General features: G+C 44.5%; 1 protein-coding gene across 4 annotated transcripts in view; it reads left to right on the top strand.

The window, feature by feature from the left end:
* Positions 1-12,080, top strand: part of LOC111952802 (protein FAM107B) — a 39,470-nt gene that overhangs the window by 13,876 nt on the left and 13,514 nt on the right. The window contains exons 1-2 of one of the 4 annotated variants that reach the window (XM_023971715.3): positions 5,313-5,491; positions 5,758-5,888. The exons of 1 other annotated variant lie outside the window; for it this stretch is intronic. The gene's annotated coding sequence lies outside the window, so the exon portion shown is untranslated. Of the gene's footprint in view, positions 1-5,312; positions 5,496-5,757; positions 5,889-12,080 lie in introns of those variants that run through there. 2 more of the 4 variants (XM_023971714.3, XM_023971713.3) reach the window with 2 other exon arrangements.

Here is a 12,080-nt window from a genome sequence, read left to right as displayed (position 1 = left end):
GTATATCTAGTGATAAATAATAGGTAAATACCAGATAATTTCAGAGTCATCATATATAGTGCTACCCATTGCATTTCAACCAACTACCATTGAAACCACATAAAGTCCCCCAAACTTCCCGTTAACCACCGAGCCTTACCCCTGAACGGAAGCAGTTAACAGATGTGTGTGATAAGGCCTTTGATCAGTGGCATGTTTACTTTCCTACACATACCTGTTTCCATGACAATCCACAACTGAAAATAAAGTTACGCAAGTCTTTTTATTTAACCGTTCTTTAACCAGGTTTGTGAGGAATTAACTGACTACATGGCAAGACTACTGTATGTAGGCCAAACTGACTGAATTGTTTTCTGGGTCGTCTGTGCAACATAATATAGATTTAGCCCACTGAGCTAAAGTCTAGGCATTAGTATTGGGAGCAAATGCATTTCTTCAGGTTTCAGGTAAGCTTACTCATCACACAAACAAATCTGTTACAGTAAAAAGGATGCAAACACTTTAGCCAGAAGCTATGCTTGTTTGCAATACAATATCAATGAATACTTGCTCTCAATKATTAGTCATAGTTCTACCAAAACCTGCTGACTCCTTCACTGCAGCCGACGTGAGTAAAACATTTAAACGTGTTAACCCTCGCAAGGCTGCAGGCCCAGACGGCATCCCCACCCGCGTCCTCAGAGCATGCGCAGACCAGCTGGCTGGTGTGTTTACGGACATATACAATCAATCCTTATCCCAGTCCGCTGTTCCCACATGCTTCAAGAGGGCCACCATTGTTCCTGTTCCCAAGAAAGCTAAGGTAACTGAGCTAAACGACTACCGCCCCGTAGCACTCACTTCCGTCATCATGAAGTGCTTTGAGAGACWAGTCAAGGACCATATCACCTCCACCCTACCTGACACCCTAGACCCACTCCAATTTGCTTACCGCCCCAATAGGTCCATCGACGACGCAAATCCGCACCACACTGCACTGCCCTAACCCCATCTGGACAAGAGGAATACCTATGTGAGAATGCTGTTCATCGACTACAGCTCAGCATTTAACACCAATAGTACCTCCAAACCCGTCATCAAGCTCGAGACCCTGGGTCTCGACCCGCCCCTGTGCACTGGGTCTGGACTTCCTGACGGCCCGCCCCAGGTGGTGAGGGTAGGGAACAACATTCCACCCGCTGATCCTCAACACTGGGGCCCCACAAGGGTGCATTCTGAGCCCTCTCCTGTACTCCCTGTTCACCCACGACTGCGTGGCCATGCACGCCTCAACTCAATCATCAGTTTGCGGACAACACTACAGTGGTAGGCTTGATTACCAACAACGACGAGACGGCCTACAGGGAGGAGGTGAGGGCCCTCGGAGTGTGGTGTCAGGAAAATAACCTCACACTCAACGTCAACAAAACAAGGAGATGATGTGGACTTCAGGAAACAGCAGAGGGAGCACCCCCCTATCCACATCGACGGGACAGTAGTGGAGAGGGTAGTAAGTTTTAAGTTCCTCGGCGTACACATCACGGACAAACTGAATTTGTCCACCCACACAGACAGCGTTGTGAAGAAGGCGCAGCAGCGCCTCTTCAACCTCAGGAGGCTGAAGAAATTCGGCTTGTCACCAAAAGCACTCACAAACTTCTACAGATGCACAATCGAGAGCATCCTGTCGGGCTGTATCACCGCCTGGTACGGCAACTGCTCTGCCCACAACCGTAAGGCTCTCCAGAGGGTAGTGAGGACTGCACAACGCATCACTGGGGGCAAACTACCTGCCCTCCAGGACACTACACCACCCGATGTCACAAGAGGCCATAAAGATCATCAAGGACAACAACCACCCGAGGCTCACTTTGCCCTGTTTCACCCCGCTATCATCCAGAAGGCGAGGTCAGTACAGGTGCATCAAAGCAGGGAACGAGAGACTGAAAAACAGCTTCTATCTCAAGGCCATCAGACTGTTAAACAGCCACCACTAACATCGAGTGGCTGCTGCCAACATACTGACTCAACTCCAGCTCACTTTAATAATGGAAATTGACGGAAATTGATCAAAAATGTATCACTAGCCATTTTAAACAATRCCACTTAATATAATGTATATGTATATACTGTACTCTATCATCTACTGCATCTTGCCATCTTTATGTAATACATGTATCACTAGCCACTTTAAACTATTTACTTTTATGTTTACATACCCTACATTACTCATCTCATATGTATATACTGTACTCGATACCATCTACTGCATCTTGCCTATGCCGTTCTGTACCATCACTCATTCATATATCTTTATGTACATATTCTTTATCYCTTTACACTTGTGTGTATAAGGTAGTAGTTGTGGAATTGTTAGGTTAGATTACTCGTTGGTTATTACTGCATTGTCGCAACTAGAAGCACAAGCATTTCGCTACACTCGCATTAACATCTGCTAACCATGTGTATGTGACAAATAAAATTTTATTTTATTTGATACTTGCTCTCATGATTAATCATATTCATAACTATTGACTTACACTGTCAAATCAGTGTTTAATTCCTATGATGTTACTGTCTCTCTCTGTCTCCATCTGTTTCCTGAATGATGGTAGGCTGCAGTAACAGCGGTCTCTGGTGGGAGTGTTGTCTCTGTCAGTGGTGACCCCTGTCTTGACCCATTGTACTGTACATACACACACACACCCGCACGCACACACACACACACACTCATGTGTTCACATACTGTATGTATGTGAATGATGTGTATAGACAGTATGGACAGTATATTATCAGAAAAGGTGTGTACAGCAGTAGTTATATAGGATGAGCCATGACTAGAATACAGTATATACATACAGAGGCTGGCGAAAGTATTCACCCCCTTGGCATTTTCCCTATTTTGTTGCCTAACAACCTGGAATTAAAATAGATTTTGGGGGGGTTTGTATAATTTGATTCACACAACATGTCTACCACTTTGAAGATGCTAAATCTTTTTTATGGTGAAACAAACAAGAAATAAGACAAAAAAACTGAAAACTTGAGCGTGCATAACTATTCACTCCTCCAAAGTCAATACTTTGTAGAGCCACCTTTTGCAGCAACTACAGCTGCAAGTCTCTTAGGGTATGTCTCTATAAGCTTGGCACATCCAGCCACTGGGATTTTTGCCCATTCTTCAAGGCAAAACTGCTCCAGCTCCTTCAAGTTGGATGGGTTCTGCTGGCGTACAGCAATCWTTCAGTCATACCACAGAGTCTCAATTGGATTGAGGTTTGGGCTTTGACTAGGCCATTCCAAGACATTTAAATGTTTCCCCTTAAACCACTCAAGTGTTGCTTTTGCAGTATGCTTAGGGTCATTGTCCTGCTGGAAGGTGAACCTCCGTCCCAGTCTCAAATCTCTGGAAGACTGAAACAGGTTTCCCTCAAGAATTTACCTGTATTTAGCGCCATCCATCATTCCTTCAATTCGGACCAGTTTCCCAGTCCCTGCCGATGAAAAACATCCCCACAGCATGATGCTGCCACCACCGTGCTTCACTGTGGGATGGTGCTCTCGGGGTGATGAGAGGTGTTTTCCTTGATGGCCAAAAAGCTCAATTCTAGTCTCATCTGACCAGAGTACCTTCTTCCATATGTTTGGGGAGTCTCCCACATGCCGTTTGACGAACACCAAACGTGTTTGCTTATTTTCTTCTTAAGCAATAGCTTTTTATCTGGCCATTCTTCCATAAAGCCCTGCTCTGTGGAGTGTACGGCTTAAAATGGTCCCATGGACAGATACTCCAATCTCCGCTGTGGAGCTTTGCAGCTCCGTGGTTATCTTTTGTTACCTCTCTGATTAATGCCCTCCTTGCCTGGTCTGTGAGATTTGGTGGGCGGCCCTCTCTTGGCAGGTTTGTTGTGGTGCCATTGTCTTAAAAAAATTTAATAATGAATTTAATGGTGCTCCATGGGATGTTCAAAGTTTTTGATATTTTTTTGTAACCCAACCCAACCCAGCTCTGTACTTTTCCACAACTTTGTCCCTGACCTGTTTGGAGAGCTCCTTGGTCTTCATAGTGCTGCTTGCTTAGTGGTGTTGCAGACTCTGGGGCCTTTCAGATCTATACTGAGATCATGTGACAGAGCATGTCACACTTAGATTGCACACAGGTGGGCTTTATTTAACTGACTAATGTGACTTCTGAAGGTAATTGGTTGCACCAGATCTTATTTAGGGGCATCATAGCAAAGGGGGTGAATACATATGCACGCACAACTTTTCAGTTTTAATATTTTATTTTATTTTTTTAAACAAGTTATATTTTTCATTTCACTTCACCAATTTGTACTATTTTGTGTATGTCGATTACATGAAATCCAAATAAACATCAATTTAAATTACAGGTTGTAATGCAACAAAATAGGAAAAACGCCACAGGGATGACTTTTGCAAGGCACTGTATAAAGTGGGTAAAACAGTATGTAAACATTATTAAGGTGACTAGTGTTCACTGAGTATGTACATTGGGCAGTAGTCTCTAAGGTGCAGGGTAGAATACAGGGTGGTCGCTGGCTAGTAGTCTTAGCAGAGTTGCCGGAAGTTCCGGTTTTCATGGGAAATGGAAGAGAGAGCCTGGGACTCCACTTCTGCTTTTGGACGTTAAAAAGGCGACACTCCTTTTTTAAAATTCTTATCAAGACCAGAATCTAGTTTCGGGTGTTTCTTTTATGCCTGGCTATATTAGGTTAGCCGGCAAGTGACAGTGTCTAAGGTTCAGGGCACGGTACTGGGCAGAGGCCGGCTAGTGATGACTATATAACAGTCTGATCATGACCTGGAGATAGAAGCTATCAGTCTCTCTGTCCCAGTTTTGATGCACCTGTTCTCTCTCCGCCTTCTAGATGGTAGCAGGGTGAACAGGCCGTGGCTCGGGCGGCTGCGGTTCTTGATGATCTTCTTGGCCTTCCTGTGACACCGGGTGATACAGCCTGATAGAATGCTCTCGATTGTGCATCTGTAGACGTTTGTGGCCCAGTTGCACCTTCTTCACCACTGTCAGTGTGAAGCAACCATTTCCGTTCCTCAGTGATGTACACATCTAGGAACTTGTAGCTTTTGAACCTCTCCTCTGCAGCTAGTTGATGTGGATGGGTATCGGTTGGCACATGTATGTATCGGATCTCTATGTGTGTGTGTGTCTCTCTGTACGTCTCCTAGACCCAGCCACAGCGGCTCGCTACCCTGCCACACCCCGTTAAGAGCTCCGGGCAGAAAGAGAAAGAGAGGAGGAGCATGACATCATATTGGCCCGCCCATCCGGCATTCATTTAAATGTTCTATGGGCCGAATGTGTATGTRTGTGTGTGCAGTTGAACAGTTTCATAGAAGCACAAAAGCAGATTCGCAGACACACCTAAACTGAGAAGTGATCTGGAGAAGCACGGATGAGGCTCAAAACCACTTTGCCCTTTTAATTATTTAACTAGTCGACTTGGAGAAGTAGCGTCGGGATCGATTTTAGGTAGGTATGTGTATGTTTTCGTTTGTCTGTTTCAGTTTTGTCTGTTTCATGAGCGCACACACAAAGCAGCGTGTGTGCTTTGGCTATAGCCTATCCATCCGGCCGCGTGTAGTGCCCGATTWAACCATCTAGTTTTGTTTGATTTTCTTGAAACAACGCCGCGCTGATAAGACGTGTTGAATTTGAGGCTATAGAAACGGAGATATTGCGAAACAGAAACTCGGGACTCATTGTTGCTTTAAAAGCGCATGTTGTTTCGCTAACAGGACAGTGAAGAAAGGAGCAGAAGAGATTCAGAATAAGACCGTTGTTTCGCCCATCTGTCAACCTCTAATCAATCCAGTCATTATCAACTTCAGGACTTTAACCAATGCGTTTGTGGAACCTGTTGGAGAAAGTAAGATATTTATTGAAATCGTATGAATCAATGTGTGTGAGTGATTTATTTTTCTTTATCTATTTGAYATAATATACAGATTGGTTTATAGGCTATACACATTGTCACTGAAGTGGGCTACCTACATCTTAGTTGCCTTTTTGTTAGTTTTGAGTTGGATAGCTGAAGTCTGAGTAAACAATTGTGTATGAGATTGTATCAGTGTGTACAGCATAGACAGGCAGTGATGGATCACTCTGTTCTGCTGGTCTGGAGCACATAGTCCTAGTCTTCTCTGACACACTGACCGTTCACTGTCAACCAGTGAGACATGACACTCCTGGTGTGTGTGTGTGTACCCTATGTCTTGTGTCTCTGACATTGATCTTTTATGCAATCAGACTTGTCCATGTGGTCAGTTATAGCCAAGGGTTCTAATGACTGATAGCTACCTTTGTCAAACTTTAACCAGACTGAACCCAGACATCTCATATGTACTAGACAGAACTGTAGCATAGCCCAGTGGGTACAGAGGAGAGATTCCATCTTGAAGGCCGTAAAGTATTATATTCTACAGATAGTAGTTGGAGTATACATAAATTCGGAACTCAGAACTAAATCTTGCTTGCAATCTTGCTTGCAATCTTGCTTGCAATGCCAAAAGTTTGTGTAAGTCGGAGAGGAAATCATTGTCTTGAGTAATTTCTCAGAACATCACTTTCAGTAATCAACTACCAGAGAGGGGTGGAAGAAAGGAGATGAGAGCTGAGTGAAAGAGAGATACAGGACATGTAAATAAGAAATCCAGAATATGAATGTGTAAATTGCACAGAGTTCAGAGAGTGAGTGGGGATGAGGGGAAAGGCCCAACACGTGGTAGTCATTTAGAAGGGAGTTTACTAAATGCTTTACATCTGTTTTCTGATCTTTGAACTGCCCTTCCCTTTCTCTCTCTTCTCTCACTCTCTCCATCTCCTGGCCCTGCTCTTTCTCTCTTTTCTCTATCTCACTCTCTCCATCTCCTGGCCCTGCTCTTTCTCTCTTTTCTCTATCTCACTCTCTCCATCTCCTGGCCCTGCTCTTTCTCTCTTTTCTCTATCTCACTCTCTCCATCTCCTGGCCCTGCTCTCTCTGTTCATCATGCCCCCCCCCCCAACACACACACACTGGTAGGGGGTTCTCCATATATCATCGTCCCCAGTGATCAAGGATATACTCTACATTACCAACTGCAGCATGCAGGAATACCCCACAAAGAAATGTTGCTCTCAGGTATGCTGAAATGGAGTGTGTTGTCTCAGGAATGTGTTCTTGTCTCAGGTATTGTGAATAGACTCTGGCAGTAGGGCAGTTACAGGTGCCTTTTTCCTTTTGGATGTAATCTGATACATCCCTAAAATGCACGTGTGTTTAGGGTCCTCTATACATCAGTCAATGTGTAATGTCTCTGTGCAGTAGGAGTAGGACAACCATGTTCATTAGTCAGCAGACTGACCTGAGCCCCAGACAAACTGCGCATGCTGCACACTTACCTCCATGTCTCTCTCTCTCGCTCTCTTATTTAATTTCCAGTGTCCTTCTGTTTGATGTGATTTTCGATTGCATTGATGTCAGTGTGGTTAGAGGGACAATCCATATGATTTCTATTTATGAGCAGGAAAGTCTACCATGTTGCTTCTCTGTCTTTCTCTGTGTTTGTGTAGACTCTCTGTGTAGGAGTGCTGATCTAGGATTAGTTTCTCCTTTTAGATCATAATGAATACAATTATATGTACAGGTAGGAACCTGATCCTAGATCACCACTCCTACTCTGAGACGCTTTGTGGATCTGGGTAGTATACCGACAGACGCTACACAGAATATACAGACAGAAAGTTTAAACCAATGAATTTACATGAATAACGTACACTGTAAAATACACAGGCTACACTGTAAATCTATTTTGATGTTAAACTCTGCATGTGCATGTGCAATGAGGGAGAAATACACTACGTGAACAAAAGTATGTGGACACGTGCTTGACGAACATCTAATTCAAAAATCATGGGCATTAATATGGAGTTGGTCACCCTTTGCTGCTATAACAGCCTCCACTTTTCTGGGAAAGCTTTCCACTAGGTGGTAGAACATTGCTGCGGGGACTTGCTTCCATTCAGCATTAGTGAAGTCGGGTGCTGATGTTGGGCGATTCGACCTGGCTCGCAGTCGGCGTTCCAATTCATCCCAAAGGTGTTGATATCAGGGCTCTGTGCAGGCCAGTCAAGATCTTCTACATCGATCTCGATAAACCTTTTCTGAATGGCCCTCACTTCGTGCACGGGGGCATTGTCATGCTGAAACAGGAAAGGGCATTCCCCAAACTGTTGCCACAAAGTTGGAAGCACAGGATCGTCTAGAATGTCATTGTATGCTGTAGCGTTAAGATTTCCCTTCACTGGAACTAAGGGGCCCAAACCATGAAAAACAGCCCCAGACCATTATTCCTCATCCACCAAGCTTTACAGTTGGCACTATGCATTTGGGAAGGTAGCGTTCTCCTGGCATCCGCCAACCCAGATACGTCTGTCGGACTGCCAGAGGATGAAGCGTGATTCTTCTCTCCAGAGAACGTGTTTCCACTGCTCAGGAGTCCAATGCCGGCGAGCTTTACACCACTCCAGCCGATGCTTGGCATTACGCATGTTGATCTTAGGCTTGTGTGTRGCTGCTCGTCCATTGAAACCCATTTCATGAAGCTCCCGCCGAACAGTTCTTGTGCTGACATTGGTTCCGGAGGCAGTTTGGAACTCTGTAGTGAGTGCTGCAACCAACGGCAGATGATTTTTACGCTCTTCAGCATTCGGCGGTCCGGTTCTGTGAGCTTGTGTGGCCTACCACTTCGCGGCTGAGCCGTTGTTTCTCCTAGACGTTTCCACTTCACAATAACAGCACTTACAGTTGACTGGGGCAGCTCTAGCAGGGCAGAAATTTGATGAACTGACTTGTTGAAAGGTGGCCTCCTATGATGGTGCCACGTTAAATCACTGAGCTCTTCAGTAAGGCCATTCTACTGCCAATGTTTGTCTATGGAGATTGCATGGCTGTGCTMAATTTTATACACCTGTCAGTCGAAATGGCTGAATCCACTAATTTGAAGGGGTGTCCACATACTTTTGTGTGTATATGTAGGATTTAGACTGTGTCAGTGCTAATTGGCCAGCTACATAACCTATAAGCCATGATGCAATATCTCCAGCGTTGATGAAATGATAGAACCTTAGAACACAAAGCAGTTGTTAACACCAAGCTGGCACCGATACACATTATTGCTGCACAGCTCCGGTATTGAGGTTTGAGGGGGCATGGTCTCTCCCCTTCCCTAATCACCTGATCGTAGAGCTGAGGGCTGGAGGCGGTCACACACGTGGAACATGTTTTCTCTCTTTCTCCCCAACAAATTGTGTTCAGTAACACCCATAGAACAAAAGATGGGACCATAGAATGAGGCTCTTTATCTACTTCCCCAGAGTCAGATGAACTCGTGGATACCATTTTATATCTCTGTGTCCAGTATGAACTAAGTTAGTGGTAGTTTTGCGAGCCAATGCTAACTAGCGGCAGCGCAATGACTGGAATTCTGTAGGTATCAATCTGCTAGCATGCTATACCCATTGATACCCATTGACTTCCAGTCATTGTGCTCATGTTAGTTAGCAATTGCGCTAGTCAGCAACTTCCTTCAAACTGCACACAGAGACATAAAAATGGTATCCACGAGTTCATCTGACTCTGGGGAAGTAGATAAAGAGCCTCTGCCAAAATCCCGAAGTATACCTTTAATCACAAACAGGTTTTTAATGTTACATATTAATACACTACCTCTCTGAAAATGTTTTATGGCAAGGAACAAACACACAGCTTCTCTATGGCTCGGCATTGATTTCCCTTCATAAGGCCAGGAGCCTCAATCAGAATAAAGTACCATTACTGTACAGACCACTCTGTATTTCACAAATGGATTTTAGACACACACACACACACACACACAGAGAGCGACTAAAAGCACCCCTCCCTACAGTAAGAGGGCTTGTTGGGTTAAAGTATACAGGAGATGGGGAGTCTGCGCTACATGAATTGGATTAAAACCTCCTAGGCTGAATCCCGACATCATCCTGTCTTATTAGTAACACACACACAGACAGTCTCTGTTCAGAATGGAGGTACATTACTGCGTTACTGTAGTCTTTGAGGTCAGTCAAACTAAAGTCAGAGTCGGCCAACTGTCCATACTTATTATAATGGGGAAGAGTTCCAGTGCCATAATTGATAAATAGCTTGTTGACAAAAGGATAGGAAAAACATTTTTGTCTGTGTACTGTGTGTTGCTATGTTACAGCTCCGGATTTGTGCTGCAATTTAGACAACATAACACAAAAGAGAACAAAGACTATGTATGATGATAATTATTAGTGTTTTTGGGTCACCTGGTTGTTTGGTGACCCATGTGTTCAATTAATGTTTGTGTGTCATTACCGTGTTCTCTGTGTGTTTTATTGCCAGTGTGGTACGTCTGTCTGTCTTTATCTGTAACAGTAGTCTGTCGTGTTGCTAACGGTAACAGTACAAAATAAGATAAAAAATACAACCGTATGTAAACAAAAGACTCCCAATCCACCCTACCGTTTTAGCTCACCACTGGCCTCAGACAATAAGAGCGATGCAAGTGTCTGACTGTCTGTTCTAACGGCGTTTGTGTGTGACTGTTGAAGTAAAGTCCTTCCTCCTGGCAGTGGTGTCTGAAATACAGTGAAGAGATATATGGTTGGTCAGATATACCTTGAGCATTCCTATGTTAGCATGTGTTGGTGCCAACTGTGAGCGTGTATATCTGGCTCATAGAGCAGCCATTGTGTCAGGGGGACAGGAGAGCGGGACAGTTGTCTCCCCAAACTGCCCCCTCTACCCCAACCCCATCACTTTATTTTGTGGGGCAGGTGTCCAGGGTTGTGTGTGTGTGTGTGTGTATATGTGCTATGATTTTCACTGGTCTGGAGGACAGATGTTTGGTTACCCAGCCATCTGTGTCTCACTCCTCTACCATCCTCTGTTCTGAGGCGTGTGGCTACGGGCATGCTCCACTATTAGAATAGTTCTGCAGGTTCATCACATTCCTATGGCGTGACTCAAACTGTTGTCTCTACCTTTTCAATGAGCTCCATTCACTCCATATTCACTCCATAATCTGCCTATCACCCTGCCTGTCACAACGTGTGTGTGTGTGTGTGATAACACAAGCCTCTGCTTTAAAGACAAATCTTAACAAAGAGGCAGGAACATTACTTTTCCCCCAGTATATCTATTTTGTGTCCAACTTAGAGAGGCTACTGCTCGTGGCTAAATACCACACTCTGTGCCTCAGAAAATCAGAGATTAATTAAGAACAGACGGTTTGTCTTCCGAGGCTTCAGAGACATTTGGTTTTAATGTAGAACTGGGACTGGCGAGTTAGTTAGGTTGGTTAGTTACTTGATAGGAGTGTTGTCTCATACTAACAGGAAATTGTGAAAGAGTACACAGAAAGTGGAGCCATCTCTCTGTACAGTGTGCAGATTGCCGCACAGGAAGAGGTCTGGGTGTGGCACAGAGAGGGAGAGAACATCTCTCTGCAGACTGGTTTCTGTACAAAGCTATCTATCCTAACTCAATACGCTCGTAACTGATTCAGCCCTCTTATGAGTAGGCTAATATTGAATCCATTTTATGAGCAACTATACTATCAAGTGCTGTACACTGCCCGTGTGTGCCATGTAGTGAGTTATGTGCTTAGGTCATGGTTGGGAAATCCTGTTGCTGCAGTTTTCTTCCCAGGAAACACCAGTTTGCACATGCTGCAGATGACAAGAACTGTGTGTTTGAGAACACAGACATCCTCTGTGCCGGAGACATGATTGTTGTTGTGTGTCTCCTGGATGGTAGCTGTAATTATCTCTCAGCATTAGGCTGACACTGATAGGATGTGTGTTGTACTTTTTCACTATTCCCTATGGAATGACATCCGGGCTGAATAGAGTTCACAAACGTTCCATTTTGGGTGTTTCACTGTTTCAGTATTTCTAATGTTAGAGGGCTCTGACACAGATCATGACTCACACGACTCCCGCTGTCATGACTCACACGACTCCCGCTGTCATGACTCACACGACTCCCGCTGTCATGACTCACACGACTCCCGCT

Source organism: Salvelinus sp. IW2-2015, linkage group LG26 (assembly GCF_002910315.2).
Source record: "Salvelinus sp. IW2-2015 linkage group LG26, ASM291031v2, whole genome shotgun sequence".
Classification (NCBI taxonomy): domain Eukaryota; kingdom Metazoa; phylum Chordata; class Actinopteri; order Salmoniformes; family Salmonidae; genus Salvelinus; species Salvelinus sp. IW2-2015.
The sequence above is the reverse complement of the archived record's forward strand: the minus strand, read 5'-3'. Positions and strand labels throughout refer to the sequence as shown.